This window comes from Manis pentadactyla, chromosome 14, assembly GCF_030020395.1.
Source record: "Manis pentadactyla isolate mManPen7 chromosome 14, mManPen7.hap1, whole genome shotgun sequence".
Taxonomy (NCBI): Eukaryota; Metazoa; Chordata; class Mammalia; order Pholidota; family Manidae; genus Manis; species Manis pentadactyla.
In genome coordinates this window covers 32,493,572-32,511,433 of record NC_080032.1, presented here as the reverse complement: position 1 = coordinate 32,511,433, position 17,862 = coordinate 32,493,572, and positions in this window count along the sequence as shown.

The following is a 17,862-nucleotide window of genomic DNA, read 5'->3' as shown; positions in this document are numbered from 1 at the left end:
TATTTTGTCTGATATTAGTACTGCAACCCCTGCTTTCTTCTCACTGTTGTTTGCTTGAAATATGTTTTTCCATCCCTTGACTTTTAGTCTGTACATGTCTTTGGGTTTGAGGTGAGTTTCTTGTAAGCAGCATATAGATGGGTCTTGCTTTTTTATCCATTCTGTTACTCTGTGTCTTTTGATTGGTGCATTCAACCCATTAACATTTAGGGTGACTATTGAAAGATATGTACTTATTGCCATTGCAGGCTTTAAATTCGTGGTTACCAAAGGTTCAAGGTTAGCCTCTTTAGTATCTTACTGCCTAACTTAGCTCGCTTATTGAGCTGTTATATACACTGTCTGGAGATTCTTTTCTTCTCTCCCTTCTTGTTCCTCCTCCTCGTTTCTTCATATGTTGGGTGTTTTGTGCTGTGCTCTTTCTAGGAGTGCTCCCATCTAGAGCAGTCCCTGTAAGATGTTCTGTAGAGGTGGTTTGTGGAAAGCAAATTCCCTCAGCTTTTGTTTGTCTGGGAATTGTTTAATCCCACCGTCATATTTGAATGATAGTCGTGCTGGATACAGTATCCTTGGTTCAAGGCCCTTCTGTTTCATTGTATTAAATATATCATGCCATTCTCTTCTGGCCTGTAGGGTTTCTGTTGAGAAATCTGACGTTAGCCTGATGGCTTTCCCTTTATAGGTGACCTTTTTCTCTCTAGCTGCCTTTAACACTCTTTCCTTGTCCTTGATCTTTGCCATTTTAATTATTATGTGTCTTGGTGTTGCCCTTCTTGGATCCTTTCTGTTGGGGGTTCTGTGTATTTCCGTGGTCTGTTTGATTACTTCCTCCCCCAGTGTGGGGAAGTTTTCAGCAATTATTTCTTCTAAGATACTTTCCATCTCTTTGCCTCTCTCTTCTTCTTCTGGGACCCCTATAATACGGATATTGCTCCTTTTAGATTGGTCACACAGTTCTCTTAATATTGTTTCATTCCTGGAGATCCTTTTGTCTCTCTCTATGTCAGCTTCCATGCGTTCCTGTTCTCTGATTTCAATTCCATCAATGGCCTCTTGCATTCTATCCATTCTGCTTATAAACCCTTCCAGAGTTTGTTTCATTTCTGCGATCTCCTTTCTGGCATCTGTGATCTCTTTCCGGACTTCATCCCATTTTTCTTGCGTATTTCTCTGCATCTCTGTCAGCATGTTTATGATTCTTATTTTGAATTCTTTGTCAGGAAGACTGGTTAGGTCTGTCTCCTTCTCTGGTGTTGTCTCTGTGATCTTTGTCTGCCTGTAGCTTTGCCTTTTCATGGTGATAGGAATAGTCTGCAGAACTGGGACGAGTGACGGCTGGAAGGACTTCCTTTCTTGTTGGTTTGTGGCCCTCCTCTCCTGGGAGAACAGCGGCCTCTAGTGGCTTGTGCTGCGCAGCTGCGCGCAGACAGGGTTTCTGCTTCCTGCCCGGCTGCTATGGAGTTAATCTCCGCTGTTGCTGTGGGCGTGGCCTGGCTCGGGCAGCTACTCCAAAATGGTGGAGTCGCGTTGGAGCAGGAGCTGCTGGGAGGCTATTTATCTCCGTAAGGGGCCTCCCTGCTCCCTGCAGCCCAGGGGTTAGGGTGCCCAGAGATCCCGGCTTCCCTACCTCTGGATTAAGTGGCCCGCCCTGCCCCTTTAAGACTTCCAAAAAGCACCCGCCAAAACAAAACAACGACCACAAAAAAAAACAAGAAAAAAAATTTTTTTAATTAAAAAAAAAAAAAAAATTTTTAATTAAAAAAAAAAAAAAAGGTGGTCGTTCGTTTTTCTTTATTCTCCGGTGCCAGCCTCAGGCCTCTGCTCACCGGTCTTTCTGCCCTGTTTCCCTAATATTGGGGTCCCTGTCCCTTTAAGACTTCCAAAAAGCGCTCGCCAAAACAAAGCAAAAAAGCAAAAAAAAAAAAAAAAAAATGGTCGCGAGCTTTTCTTATGTCCTCTGTCGCCCAGCCTCCAGTGCCTGCTCACTGTTCTTGCTGCCCTGTTTTCCCAGTATCGAGGGCCCTGCACTCTGGCCCGGATGGCTGGGGCTGGGTGTTCGGCAGCCCTGGGCTCCGTCTCCCTCCCGCTCTGCCTGCTCTTCTCCCGCCGGTAGCTGGGGGGAGGGGCGCTCGGCTCCCGCTGGGCCGGGGCTTGTATCTTACCCCCTTCGCGAGGCGCTGGGTTCTCTCAGGTGTGGATGTGGTCTGGATATTGTCCTGTGTCCTCTGGTCTTTATTCTAGGAAGGGTTGTCTTTGTTATATTTTCATAGATATATGTTGTTTTGGGAGGAGATTTCCGCTGCTCTACTCACGCCGCCATCTTCCGCCCCACCTAAATTAATAAGTTTTAGTTTGTATCTTGAGATACTGGTTTACACACACTTGCTTCTGAGAGATGTCTGCTCTCAGTGTGTTGTGGAAGCAGTCTGAGCCTACAAGACTGAGAGCTTTGGTAAACTCAGCAAGGTAATTAAATGCCACTCTGGCAAGTCTGTTAGACAACTTGCTCTCCTTGCTCAGATAACCACCTGGACCACACTGCTAATTGAACATATGTCTTTCCCTATTTGAATCTTGACACTGAGAGCTGAACAATGAAGTATATATTTTTCAAATTTATCTTCACATTATCATTATGAAGTAATTGTCAAAGATCTTCTTGTCTCCATTTGATAGCTAGGGAAGTCCAGGCATGTTAGGGAGGTCATTGTTTTCCAAAACAAGAGCCTGCTAAGTGATCCATGGAAAGGGGTTCTGTAGTTAGGATTAGGAAACCTCTTGTTCACAATACAGGTTGGCATAGCATATTAAAGGTTTTGATAGGAAACTAAGAAACCTGTATGAACTGAAATCTGCTTCATGCTGGTCAAAAAGATTTGGTAAAATTACTGAATCCAGAACCTGCTCCTGCATATGGCTCTTGTTCCCTCCTGTTTGCTACTCTTTCTTCTTTCCACTTTCCACTTAAAACCAACCCCTTCATCTATACCCAACATCATACCCCCTCCACCGTTCTCAGAGTTTTTGTTTGTTTGTTTGTTTCCTGGTTTGTTTCCATGTTGGTCCACGGCTGAGGACGGGGATGCAAGGTGGTCACAAGCTGCCTGCTGGTTGCAGGGAGAGGCTCCAGCAGAAGCCCTGGAACCAGGAGATGCAAGGGCACCCTTAGGGCTCCGAGGCTCCTAGTCATCTGCAGGCGAGCCCTTGGAAGGGGTCCTGCGCCACCCAGCCCAGGGATGAGTCGGGTGGTGGCCCATCTTCCTGATGAGCTTCTACCTCTAGGAAGTGGATCTCTGGTAGGCCACAGAGAGGGGGCTGGCTGGCAGAACCCAGGGCATGCAGATACGACAGTGCCGGGTGCAGGAGCCCCGGGTCCTGTGAGCCCCGGTGGCCTTGTGTTCTCCTCAAGAGAAAGGGGCCGCCAGCGCTATGGAAGGCAGAGTGCGTGGACTTGGCAGCCCCTCCACCTCGAGGATCTGACCCACCCATGGGCTCGGGGCTGGTCGGCAATGTGCAGCCAAGCTCAGAAGTGGTGTCGCCTCTGGAGGTGGAGAGTATGAGGAGGTGATCTGGGGAAGCACCTGGAGAAGAGCCTGGAGGTGGTAGGAGGCTGGAAAAGGGGCGGCCCTGGTCAGCTCTGTCCAAACAGCAGAAGCATTAGAGAGCTCCGCGGGACCCTGGGGGCACTGCCTCTACATCGTCTGTATCTCCTTCTCCATCAACACCTTCGCCCTCGAATCTTCCCAATCAGCACTGACGCAAAAACAAGAATCTCCCTAAATCCTTTCTTCCCATGGTCAGTGGAACACATCCTCCAATGGACCACCCAGAAGCCTGCCAGAAATGCAAGTATCAGAAGTATTAGGTCCATCCTGACCGCTTTGCACTCAACCACAACCAGGTTTCTCCTAAAAACACAAGTCAGATTTACCTAATCTTCACCAAAAACACGAGTTTTCCCAGATTCTTTCCCTTCTGCTCTCCCTTCCACATTTCCCAGAACTAACTTTCCAAGGACCCTTTTTGGTAAACACAGGTCAATCACTGGTCACACTACTGAGGACCTGACTCTACTTGCATTGTGAATTGTGCCCCATGTGAGGCTGTGATCAGTACAGAGTCCCTTAGCAGAGTCCGAGCTCTTACTTATTGTGGAAATAACATTTTCAGACAGTGCCAGCCATTTTCCAGTTTGTTCTCAGCTCCACTCTCCACTCCTGGTCAGCAAAGGGCTGACCCTACAACTCCATCTCCCAGGCTCCCTTACCAACTGGGCACTGCCAGTGGGAAATGCTGGTGGAAGACTGACGGTGGGAGAAGGGGGAGTATCTCCATCGAGGTGGCACCACCTCCATGGTCCCGATCCTTCTCCTGCCCTCACTCCTCCAGCTGTAGGGATGGTAGCAGCTCCCAGCCCTTGCTAATCTCTGGGTTGCTTCACCCTCCTTTGCTTGGTTTTTGGTTTTTCTCATACCTATATAATGCATTCCCCATACCTGGTATGAGTTATGTCCCCTGAGTGAACATTGACTGATTGGAGATATCAAAGGTCGGGGAGGCAGTTGAGAAATAGCAAATGCTACTTGACTGGTTGGACTACCTTGAAGTCAAGGCACATCCGGGAAAATAGGGGAGACTGGGCGACAATGAAAGCATGTTGATGTCATGGGATCTTACCTACCATCCTTTGAAAGCTATGTCCTCCACTCTAGGGGTGTGTGGGACAGTTTTGTGAACAGAGAAAAGGGCAGGTTGCAGAGGACAATCCAGCTCTTTGCACATGAATGATTCCCTCAGGTTGTGGTCAGTAAGTCTCAAATGAGTGTTCTTGTGCAGCTGCCTGAGGTGGGGTCACAGGAGTCATCCTATAACAGAAACTTCCTCAGGGAACAGGTTGGGGACAGTTTCTTTTGGCTGCATCCATCACCTGTCAGGGCTGGGCCATCTGCTGAGGTGTCACAGTCAGTAGTTGGGGACCATTGTTAAAAGTAAGTATTTTCACCAGCATCCCACACTGCTCACCCTTGTATCTCACCCTTAACCCTGGGAGGACAGGCAATTCTTTCATACCTAAAGGGAAAAGATACAAGAGAAACTGTCTTTTTCTCTCACAGACTTCTAAGTAACAGGCCAGTGCACTCTGAATGATGCCCTGTCAAATGAAAAGAATTCTAAAATCACCCACTTCTAGAATAGTTAGAGATGGCAGCTCACCGAGTATGATTTTTATGAGATGATTCTGTAATGAAATCTAAGTTTTGAATTCTGAAATAAATAATATGTATTTATTTAGAATATTGCAAGGGTGTTTGTGAATGTATGTGAAAATCCATCACCCCTCAGGTGTTCCATGATCAAGGCAGGAGATGAGAAGTAGGCTGTGCCTGGAAGCAGGGACTGTGTGGAGGCTGTGAGCGGAGGGCAGATGGGAAGCCCTCCACCAAGGTATCTCTGAGGTTGAATCTGGAACTGCCAGGTCTTGGGTGTTGCCCCTTGGGCACGTCCCCTGGGACCTGCTGAACTGGTGTGAGAGTAGTCTGAGGTGGCGTGCTCTCCATGAAGGAATCCTTCTCCACCCTTCACAGGCTGGTGGAGGTGGGGTGGGTGGGGCATTTGGCTGAGATTAGAGGCCCCAGCTGTGTGGTGTGAGAAGAGGGTGACCAAACACTCTCCTGGCACTGTGGAAACCGTGGAAGGCTGCTGGTGGGTAATTAGCCCTGGTAGAAGATGGGCTCGTCCTCTGAAGTTCTGCAAGGAGAAGCCACGAACATGTCAGAGCCTCACAAATGTGGAACACTTGTCCTTTTGTCCATTTTGGAGTCAAGCCTGATTCTTTGAATAATGCTTCCTTGATTTGATTTTTGTCATCTATTCCTATTGGAGCCTTCCCCCAGAAACCCTGGGTGAGATAAAAATAGTTTATGTGTTGAAATATGTTGAAAACAAATTCCCATGGTTAGGAAAAATTCAGTAAAGTCTTCATTTTTTAGCTCTAGTTTTCTTTAATTATAACCGTGATCCTTTAGAAATTATTGATGACAGGAAAAGACTTACTGTTTATAATTCCCTACCTTCCTCCTAACCAGAGGATTCTTGTTTACTAAGCGTAAAATCAACTTCCCTGTAACAATTGCCTCTCTGCCCTTGAGGACAGAGGTAGGTGATGTGGGAATGCAAGATGAGGTGAGGCAGAGGGTGGTGGACCTGGCCAGGTTGAAGAGGCTGAGCCAAAGAAGGTTGAAATCTGCATGGGGAGATGAGGACAGCAAACCAGAAGGCAGCAGGGAGAGTGCTTTGGGAGAAAAGATATGTTTAATATAAGATATTTTGGAGTACAATGTTGGGCAATATAAAATGTAAACCATGAATTTTGTTCTCCCTAGAAAATATAGGCTCTGAAAATTCTCGATTCTGGAGTGAAAAATCCATTTTCACTATTGAATAGAGGAGTCTGTCTTCCTTTGGAGAGTCAGTTAAAGTCATATCCTGTTCTGAGATGGAGACAAGAAGGGGACAGTGTCTACCTTTGGGGCTCAGCCACATATTGTTTGTATGAAGGTGTCATATAAACATTTGAAATATTTAAAACATACAGAAACACACAAAAAGTGGAATTTGCACTGCTGCTGTTTTAATAACACTGTTAGAATTAACCTATCCAGAACTAATACTTTGGCATGTATCCTTTAATGTATTTCCTAAGCATTTATGGATATAAACGTGACTGATTGTTTAGCTCACAAAAGAATTGGAGGTTGAAAACGAATTCTTTTTAAAACTTTGAAACTATTGCTCCATTACCTACTTCTTTAACATGCTAAAATTAATTTTTAAAGAGTACATATTTGGGGTATGAATTCAAATGATAAAGGATATAAATACATCTAGCTGCCTGGTTTCCTTTGCTTGGGGGCAACCACTGCAACTGGTTTCTTCTATTTACAGATATACTCTGTAATATTTATGTGTTTACAAATATGCATAGCATGCACATGTTTAATGTTTCACATTTAATTAAATATGAAATTGCCACTTTTGAAGTCAAAGAATATCAGCACTTTCATGAGAGTCAACCTAACAGATATATATCTATATGAATATATTTTTTTAGTAACACTAATGGTAGCATGCTACATACATTTCTCCCCTAACAAAAAAATCTTGAGATCTTCCCATATCCCTATGCACAGAGCTGCCTCATTCTTTTTTGTTTTGTTTCAACTTATTTGTTTTCATTGCCAGCTATTGTTTTAAAATTTACTTTCTATAAAATTGAATTTCACTTCTGACGTACAGTTCTGTGAGTTTTGACACATGTATAGATCTGTGCACCCCACCACCACAATTAGGAAACAGAAATATTTCAAACATATCCATGTAATTACCACCAATGACAAAGGCAGAACAGTGCCTGCATACATCTAGGGATCTCTCCTCAAATCCCCCTCTTCATTTCTATGCCTTTCCAACACTCCAAGACAGAATTTTCCTTGACTTCTAATGCCATAGATTAGTCTGGTCTATATGAAATCATATAGTAAGTATACATGTTTTGTTTGCCTTCTTTTGCTCAACCTTTTGTAACCTTCATCCATGTCATTGTATGACTATGGTAGAGCAATGAATTGCACAGTATTTCATTATATTATAGCATTATTTGACATGCAGAATTGAAAATTTTATGTAGATTGAAAACTGTGTTCTCTAATAGTTTCTGGGTTTTGTGTTATACCAGAAAGGCCTTTAGCGCTCTAAGATTATAAAATAAACCCTCCCATGTTTTCTTCTAGTACTTTAATAATTGTAGTTTTTAGATGTGAGGAATGAATCCAACTTTTTTTTTCAAGGCACCAAGTTATTATACAAATGCTCATTTAATCCTCACAGGAAATTTATGATGGATACAATGACATGTCTTCCTTTTACAGAAGAAGAAACTGAAACATAAAGAAAGTAATTTTCCCCCATCACAGAGCTAATAAATGGCAAAGCTGCAGTTTAATGTTTATTTATTATACTACCTAGCCTTTCCAGAGGAGGACCCCATCCACAAATACCATAAATATAAGACAAGTGCTCTTTGTTTTTTTTTTTTTACCACAACACAAACACAGTATCCAAATATTTCCAGGAATACATTTGTTTCCTTAGAAATCTGATTATCAAGAGGTTACTTAGTAAGGAGCACGGAATTTGACACCTTCTCACCTCCATTCCCTCAACCCTTCTTTCTGTTACCAAGAGGTCTCATTCTTGAAATAATATTTTTTCTCAGCCTGGTGTTGGGTTTTCCCTTCTACTGATTTTACTTTTTAAATTGTCGAGTCACCACCTGTGTAAACACACTTAGGACATGTCATGTAAGCAATGATAAAACTGTTAAAAATTAAACCGGACTCCTTAAAAAAATCCATCGGGGTGTGTCTCAAAGAACAGAACGAAGTTTCAAATGCATTACAGCTGGAGACCAGAATAAAGGGCAAGTCCTGAGTCAGTTTCTAGATCTGTCACTGATGTCATATGACTCTGAGAAAGTCACTTTTGTGCTCTTCTTTGTGCCTATTTGTCAAATGGACAATAGCAGTTATAATAATGTAGCCCCTCACTTTCCCCTAGTTTACTTACTTTCTGCCTACAGTGGGAATTAAAAACAAAGCTACTGCCTACAGTGGGAATTAAAAACAAAGCTACCAAAAAAAAAAATTCTGTAAAGAGAAAGCCCTCATCAGAAAAATAGGCTAAATTCCTGAGAGAGTCTTAATCTAAGTTTAGACACTGATGTGTAGACCTTTCTTTAATGGAAGGCTTTCCAGCTGTTTTATCAACTTTAATTCACATAGCTATACAATGTTCTTTATCCAAAGTAAATACTGAAAACATAGTATGTTTCAATGTATTCTCATGAAGTACATGAAAACAGTCTAATAAAGTATTTCAGTCTGTTTCTGATCTCTGCTACTTGCTACAGTTAGAGAGAGAGAGAGAGAGAGAGAGAGAGAGAGAGAGAGAGAGAGAGAGAGAGAGAGAGAGAGTGTGTGTGTGTGTGTGTGTGTGTCTGGCTGGCTGGCTGGCTGTTTGTCTCTATCTATCCCTCACTCCCCCCATACAAATGTAGGCAAATCTTGTATGTGAAGAGCACCACAGCTGATGTACTTTCAGATTTGAGGATAGTGCCCTGAACATACAAAATAAATAATTTTTTTTGCAACCAAGAAATATTTTATGCTGGTGAGGACACTGGGTTATCAATCCTAAAGTCATTTTGGAGCAGAGTTGGAGAACACTGAGAAACCAAGGTCAGTGGGGTCTATGCCTCTGCAGTAAGGGATCCAGAGGTGGTGTGGGTGGCAGTGTGCGGTGGGTTTTCAAGCCATGGAAGCCCCAGGCTCAAAGTCAAATGCTATCTCTACCACGTCCAAGTGTCAGAGGTTCTAACAAAGCCTGACTCACCCCATTTTGAAACAGGCTAAGCAGCTCCCTCCTTCTTGCCCTCTAACCAGACCTTTCTGAGTGTCAGGAATTTCGCCTGGAGCCCCATGGAAACCACAGATAAGGACATTCTATTCTCGAGGCAGTTTCAGAGCACGGGCTCCTGGATGCCAGCAAGTCTACCTGAGAGACGCTGATTCCATTAAGGTCCCCTTCAAAATGCTTTGGCTCTGAAGGGCACTTTGGAGATGGTATTGGGGCACTGGTCCACGACCTTCCCAAGCTGCAGGCTTCCTGAGTAAAGCAGACTTTCCTTTTTGTCAACCCTTGTCTCTCATGTCTTGGCCTTTTGAGAGACAGCAGCTGATCTTGGGTTACAAGCTGTGTTTGGGTGAGAGTCTAACCTCTCTGAGCCTCAGGTTTTCTTAATTTTTATTTTAAAATTTTCATGCAGTGAAATTCAGTGTTTATAATGTCGAGCTACTGAGTTTTAACAAACATATAGAGGTGCATATCTACCACCAGTTATGTGAACAGTTTCACAATCCTAAAGATTTCCTCATGCTGCCGCTTTAATATCCCCACCAATCTCATCCTGCCCCCCTAGCAAACACTGATCTGTTCTCTCACTATAGTCTGTCTTTTCAGAAAGTAAAATAAATTGAATCATATGTATGTATGTTTTTTTTTTCTGAGTCTGACTTCTTCCATTTAGCAAAACTTACTTGAGATCCATTCATGTTGTTATGGGTACTAATAGTTAGTTCTTATATTTGGGAGTAGTAGTCCAGGGTATGCATGTACCACAATTGGTTTATCTATTCACTGGCTAAAAGACATCTGGGTTTTGATAATTTGTGTCTTTCAAGAAATGTGTCCATTTTTCTACATTGTTGAATTTGTTGGCCTATGCTTATTTGTGCCATTCCCTCTTTAATGCCTGATACTGATAATTAGTGTTTTTCTTTCACTCAATGTCTCTTACTAGGGGCTTATTAATTTCATTAATTTTCTCTAAGAACCAAATTTTAGCTTTCTTGGTTTTCCTCATTTCTGTTTCCTGTTTCGTTGATTTTTGTTCTTTATTATTCCATTCCCTCTACTTTGGTTTTAATTTTCTCTTCTTTTTTCTAACTTCTTAAGGTGGATACTTAGTTTATTGATTTTCAACCTTTCTTTTCTAATATAAACATGTAATACTATAAATTTCCCTCTAAGCACAGCTTTAGCTTTACCTCACAAAATTTTGATATGTTCTGTTTCCATTTTCATTCATTTAAAATATTTTCTCATTTTCCTTGTGCTTTGTTCTTTGAGTCATCACTTATTTGAAAGTGAGCTGCCTAATTTCCAAATATTTAGGATTTTCTAGATATCTTTTTGTTTGTGGAGTTCTAATTTAATTCCTTGGTCAGAAAATATACCATATGACATTAATCCTTTGAAATTTATTGAGACTTGTATTGTGGCTTAGCATATGATCTATGACAGTGAATGTTCCAGGTGTACTCAGAAAGCATGTGTATTCTGCAGTTTTTGGGTGAGTTTTCCAAAGATCACTTAGCAAAGCTAGCTGACCTAAGTTCTCTATATCTTTATCAAATTTTTTGTCCACTTGTTCTTCTGTTAAGGACTGAGAGAGGTATGTTAAAATCTCCAACTATAATTGGGGGTCTTAAAATTTGTCCTTTCAGTTTAGTCAGTTTTTGCATTATGGTTTTGAAGCTCTGTTATTACATAGACACACATGTAGGATTGACTTCTTGATGAGTTGACTCTTTCATTATTTTGAAATGTTGTCTTGCCAATGGGTTTCAGCCCTGGGCAACTTCGCTATGGATTCAGTGTGACCAAAGAAATTGATAGCAAAACGTTCTTGGGGTGGAAGGGTTATACCCAACTTTATTTCCAGGTGGCAGGTCAGTCACTAAAATACCTTTCACTCAGAGCAAGTCTGCATGCAGCAAGCTGGTCTCTGTCTCTGGGCCCCTCTGTCTGCACAGCCGTCCACTGGGCCCCTCTGTCCGCACAGCCGTCCCGCACAGCAGTCCTCTGGGCCTCTCTGCACAGTCGTCCTGCACAGCCATCCTCTGGGCCTCTGTCCTGGGAACTGCCACCACTCCAGCCTTTGCTCTGCTCTCCTGCAGCCTTGCAGCCCTGCCACTGTGTTGTGCCCAGAGCACTGGGCGGAGCTCTTTATATAGAGTCAACAGCCATGTATTGCCCACAGGTGTGCAGCGAGCTAGTCAACCACGGCCAGGTGAGAATTCTGGCCACAGGAACTCTCATTTTATCCACAAATGTCCATCTTTATTTTTGTAATACTCCTTGAAGTCTGCTTTGGTATTAATATAATCCTGCCAATTTTCCTATGATTTATGTGTGCACAGTATAATGGAATCTCTAGTGCATTGTTGAGATGTGTTTTCAGGACTGACTAACTTACTTGGATCTCAAGTAAGTTTTGCTAAGTGGAAAAAGTCAGACTCAAAAAAATCCATACACATACATGAATCCATTTATATGACTTTCTGAAAAGACAGACTACAATTCACATCATTCCCCTAGCTGCTGGTAGTGTGGGTGCAGATGGCTTACACCTGTCTGTGTCGTCTTTAACTGAAGGTAGCTGCCTTGCACAAAGTTATCACATCTCCCACCTCTCCCCCTCACCCAAGTACCAACAAATATCCTGTAAGCAAATCTCAGAGTTTGTTACCAGGGGTATTTGATTTGTGACTGTTTTGCCTGAGAAGATTGTCCCCAGGCAAGTTCACCCTGGATTCAATGAGACCAAATAACAACAACTGAATAAAAAGGTTTATACCACACTTTATTCTTGTGGTGGCAGGTCAAGTGCTGGAGTCACATCTGCCTCTGAGGCATTAGCAATCCATATCTGTCTCTGCCTCCAGGGAGAGCACTAGGCAGAACTCTTTATATAGTAACACCAACAATAATGTCTCACTGCCAACAGGTGTGTAAACATAAGCCTAGCAGAAGGCCGATTACATCATCAAGTAGTATAGGGTTAGGTGAGGATCCTGGCCATAGGTGCTTTCATTTTCCTACAGTGACATGCAGTGTATCCTTTTCCATTAACTTATCTGTGTCTTTATATTTAAATGCACCTCTTATAAATAGTATATAGTTGACTCTTACTTTTCTATTCATTATGACCATTGCTGCCTTTTCATTGAAGTATTTAATCAATATACATGTAATTTTGATATTATTGGGTTTATGTCTACCATCTTGTTCCTTTTCTATTTGTCACATTTGTTCTTTGCTTCTTTTTCTCTTCATTGCTACCTGCTTTCTGATTACTTGGGTGTTTTTAGAATTGCATTTTATATCTGCTCTGGGACTTTAAGCTGTATCTTTTGTTTTATTGTTTTTTTTTCTAGTAGTTGTTCTAGACATTACACTATGCGTCCTTAGCCTGCCATAGTCTAATTTGAATTACTATTAGATGACTTCACATATAATTTAAGAAACTTAAAACAGTTTATTTCCATTTACCCACTTTTTGTCCTTTGTGCTATTGAGACAATTGATTTTACTTCTTTGTATGTTAAAAACCCCAAAATACAGGGTTATTTTTGTTTTGAACAGTCAATTTGATTTTTAAAGAAAATAAGATTTTCATATCTACCTACATATTTACCATTTGGGGAGCTCTCCCTTCCCCTTTATATCCATCTGGTATCTTTTTTTTTTCTTGGGCACTTCTTGTAGTACAAATTTGCTGGTAAGAAATTTTCTCAGCTTTTCTTTTTCTGAAAATGTCTTTATTTTGCTTTCATTATGGATGGATACTTTCCCTGGCATTTTTTGCTTGTTTGTTCCAGTGTTATAAAGATGTTGTTCCATGAAATTATTATTTTTGTTGTTCTGTATATAACATGTCTTTTTTTCCCTGGCTGCTGGGAAGAATAAAGCAGCATATTTTTCAATTCTCAATAGAGGCTTTGAGGAAGACAGGTGTGGAGTGCTGAAGTCTACCATGGAATCTACTGCTGGCAGCTCATTTCTCATCCCATGTGGAGTTATTCAGGCTAGAATAAATGCAAATTCAGAAATACAGAGTTCCCAAGACTGCCTGGATAGAGAAAGAGGATGTGCCAACCCCTGTGGGTAAAGGTGGAATTTTCCTAAAGGTCAGTAGAGATTTGCACTGTAAAAGTTAGAAGAGAATGCTTCTGCAGAGCAATCCCTCCCTATACAAGAGAACAAGATTAAGGCTTGGGAATGGACAATTTCAAGTTATGTCCTATAAAGTATATAACTTTTGACATTTTTTCCTTCAATTATGGGAAAAGTTATATTTATCATGTATAAAGTTTAAGTTTCTTTAATATGCTATAACTCCTTTAGTTATTTCCATGCTCCTAATAAAGTTTGGTGAATCTGCACATCTTGAGTAGAGCTGTAATGGAAGGAAATGAGAGTGGGAGCCATAAGAATATGTGGTATCTCCCCCAAATTCCATTTGTTTTCCTTCTCCTTGCTGGTCATCTTCCTGCAAAGGCCCTTAGAGACATAGTGTTGAGGTACCCAGGGAGACTCAGTCGTGACTTTCAGACTGGGGCCAATGACAGATGAAGAGGTTTCCCATGGTAGAGTTGAGGTTTAGTCAAGTAGAGAGATGCTGGGAAGAACACATACCTTGGAAGATCAAGGAACAGCCCATTTCCACAAGTTTACTACAGGCTGTTCCTTAAAGGAAAAGGGAAAGCTAGTACCTGGGTTACATGAATTTTATAATACAACCTAAAAGAACTATAATGACATATACACTTGTGTCTAAATTTTAACTTTGCTTATAATTAAAGGAATGGTAAAACAAAAGTCGAATACTACTTGTCATCTTTTTAATTGTCAAAGATTGCTTAAAATATGGAAATAGGCATTTCTACAGGGTTAGTAGAAACATAAATCGGTGTACATTTTGGAGATGAAGTTGGCCTTAATCATACATATTGGATGGATGCTTCAGTTACACTTCTAGAAATCCACTATTATACACCAGTACACAGACATAGTTACAAAGTTGTTCACTTTAATATTGTTTTTTAATAGCAAAATTCAGGGGAGAAGTGAAATAACCATGATATTGGATACCAGCTTTAAATTATACTTCATCCATAGTACAAAACACTGTACAGCCATTAAAGAGATTGAAGGACATGAACTGATAAGAAATGATATGCATGGCATATTAATTTAGAAAAGCAAGATGTAGAGTATGATCTATTTTTTATAAATTAAGCAATTAAAACTACAAATATATTTATATACAGATAATTAAATTGACATATCTATGTTTTCATAAGTACAGAAATAAAATGGAAAGAAAACAAATTATTAATAAGGGTTCTTTGGATAAGATCATAGTTTTATTTTTGTTAGTGACTATATACTACTTTTGTGTGAAAAGATAAAAATATGGTGTGATACATACAAACAGCAGGAGATTGAGGTTGTAGAGGAGAGCATGATTATCCCCACTGATGTGGGTATGGGTGGTTTCTTGGGTGGTGTTAGTGCTCCAGAGGGATGATGTACCTGAGCAACCTCATCAAGGGTAGACAAGAAAGGTGGAGAAGGAAAAAGGTACTATGTCATGGGGGACAGTGAGTATACTGTACTCATTAACATTTTCACAACTATGTAAAACTTGTGGACTAAAAAAAGAAAGGCAAGGAGGTATACAAAAGCAAGAAATGCAAGGAAACCACAAGCTAATTTGACATTTCCGGAGAGTGTGTAATGAGAGGGATGGCAGGAGCCAGGTTGTTGGGGGCTTCTTGTACCACTTGTAAATGGGAACAGTGTCCTGCAGGACAAGGAGGCCACTGATGGAGTTTCAGCAGGAGAGCAATGGCAGCTTGTAGAAGATGGACTGGAGAGAGCAAATCTGGAAGCTGGATCATTTAAATAGTGAGATATAATGAAGATGGAAACTGACTGGTGGTAGGGTGAATGGGAAAGAGGACGGAATTGAGAAATATTTTAGAGTAAGAAAGGACTTGGTGATTCTCTGGACATGGGTGAAGAATGAGAGAGAGAGATGTTTTGACTGACTTTCAAGCTTTTAGCCTGACGAACTGGGCAGATGGAGATGACACCAGCCAAGGCAGAAAATACAGAGGGCAAAACCAGTTTGTGAAGAGAAGATGCAAGAGGGTGAGAGGAAACACAGAAGGGGCAAATCTGATGGGATGGAGAGGGGGATATGGTGATAGATGATTTCAGTTTTGGATTTTGGATGTTGTAATTGAGGTGTCTTTATGCCATTAAGAAAAATTGTTCAGTAGGCAATTGGATATATTAAGACAAAGTAATTCTATAGAAGTTCAGTGTCAGACCCTGTGCTAGGCACTGGTTGAGGTGAATGACAGGCATGGCTTTCACTCTCCCAAACTGGAAAGCCTAGTGGAGATGCTATAATCTGGAGCTCAGGAGCAAGGTCCAGCGTAGAGCTCTTAATATACAGAGGGGAGAGGGTAATCAGGAAGAAGAAAAGAAACCTCAGAACTTTTAGTATCATCTACTATGAGCTATACTCTACACACATCATCTCATTTAAGCTTTACAACATTCCTACGAAGTATTATTAAGATGTTACAGATGAGGAAAATAACCGGCAGAGTTAAGACTCAGATATTGCAATCTGGCCTTTGGCTGAATTTTCACTCTTCAGAATTGTTCTGTTGCAGTGATTTAAAAATGTCTCTGAATGGGTTCACAGTATCTACTTTGTTCCTCTCTCTCATCTTCCATTGTCTTATACCACATGTGCTTCCCTCAGAACCTTTTTTGCTCCCTTCAGGTATCTGACTTTGTACTCTGTGGTTTACCTAAGAGACAAAAGTCACTGTGCTTGAAATTGGTTAACTTGTATTTGAATCAACATTTGGGTGATCAAAGACCATGCCCTTAACTGCGATACTATACTTCAGTGGGTGGGAGGTGTCAGCATTCTTCACAGGGTTAAGAAAGTGGGTTGTGCGGTGAGGCAGAAAGGCTAAGGCATTTGTGGTCAGAGAGTATGAAATCAGAGTTAAAGGTTTCAGTTGTACTTGGTTCTTTTGGTTACAAGTCTTTTCTGACACACTATTTTCTTATCTTAAGCTTGGAAAGGGACTTGAAAATACATAATACTCTTTTCTAAAGCATAGTCTTTAGTAATTACGTTTTTCTGAAAAGTTCCGGGAATGTGGAGGTGGAGAAGATATCGACTCCCACCCTGAATGGGTGAAAGAATGCTAACTAGGTTTGGTCTATAATCATGATGATTGCTTCTTCGTGTTGAAAAAGATAGGTACTAGTTGCACTGGGGAAACCAATGCATGAGGCCTCTGCTCTTTATGATCGAATGTAAGCCCATTTCAAGCACCCTTTCACTCTGGAGAAGGTGTGCTAGGCCTCAAGCAGCTGGTTAGGAGATGAATTCAAATTGCTAACATGGAAAATAGGGTTCTCTGGCTGGGCTGGTGCAGGACTCTGACAAGTGGGCCCAGACCAGAGCCTTCAGAAGGTGATTTGCATTCAGAAGTGGCTGAAGCACAAGGGTAAGTGACAGGTTTAGTTAAGAACAGAATGAGAGAATGTTAATTTGTAAAGGTCTGAAACCCAATGGGGCTGTGAGGAGGGTTATGTTTCAATATAATTGTTAAATGTGATGGTTTCAACCCTGTCCCCTCTTCCTCTCTTTGGGTCCTATCAAGGCTATTTCTCTTTCCCCACATAGTTAGCCCTCCTCTGTTTTTTTTTCCCTCTGGTATCTTATTCATTTGTTTATTATTTTTTATCACTTGCTTTGATAGGGCCCACATGTATGTATACACACATATACATATACACAAATACATACATGTGTACAAATGTAACACTGGGAACCTTTGATTTATAACTGAATGTTGGGGTCATCTGGAGTCTAGGGACAGCTGAAAGCCTACTGAATTTTAGAGTCTTGAGAAAGAGTCCTCAAAAAAGAAGAAGAAAAAAAAGAAAAGAAACCATCTTGGTGATGTATATAGGTGGTCACTGTGAGATAGGAGAGTGACTAGGCCTGGCTCTGCTACCTTTAAGAATCAGGCTATGGACTGTTAGAGAGCAATTTTTTCCTCCAATTGCTAGTAAATAAAATCTGCTACGATGTGAAGATAATCGCATAGTGGGCCAGCATGATACCAGAGGCGATGTGAAGCAGTTTGGTATTGCATGCAGAGGTGGGTTGCTGAAATGGATTTAGGGGTCACAGATGGTCAGAGTTCAGGTTGTGGGATGAATCAGACACACATACATTAAACTCTCTTAGGATGACTGCAGGGGCTAGGGGTATATTTGGACCCTAGGAATCCATCTGTTCTACCGGGCAGTGAATTCTTAACATTCCCAAAGACCTGGCGCTTAGAGTGATCAAGA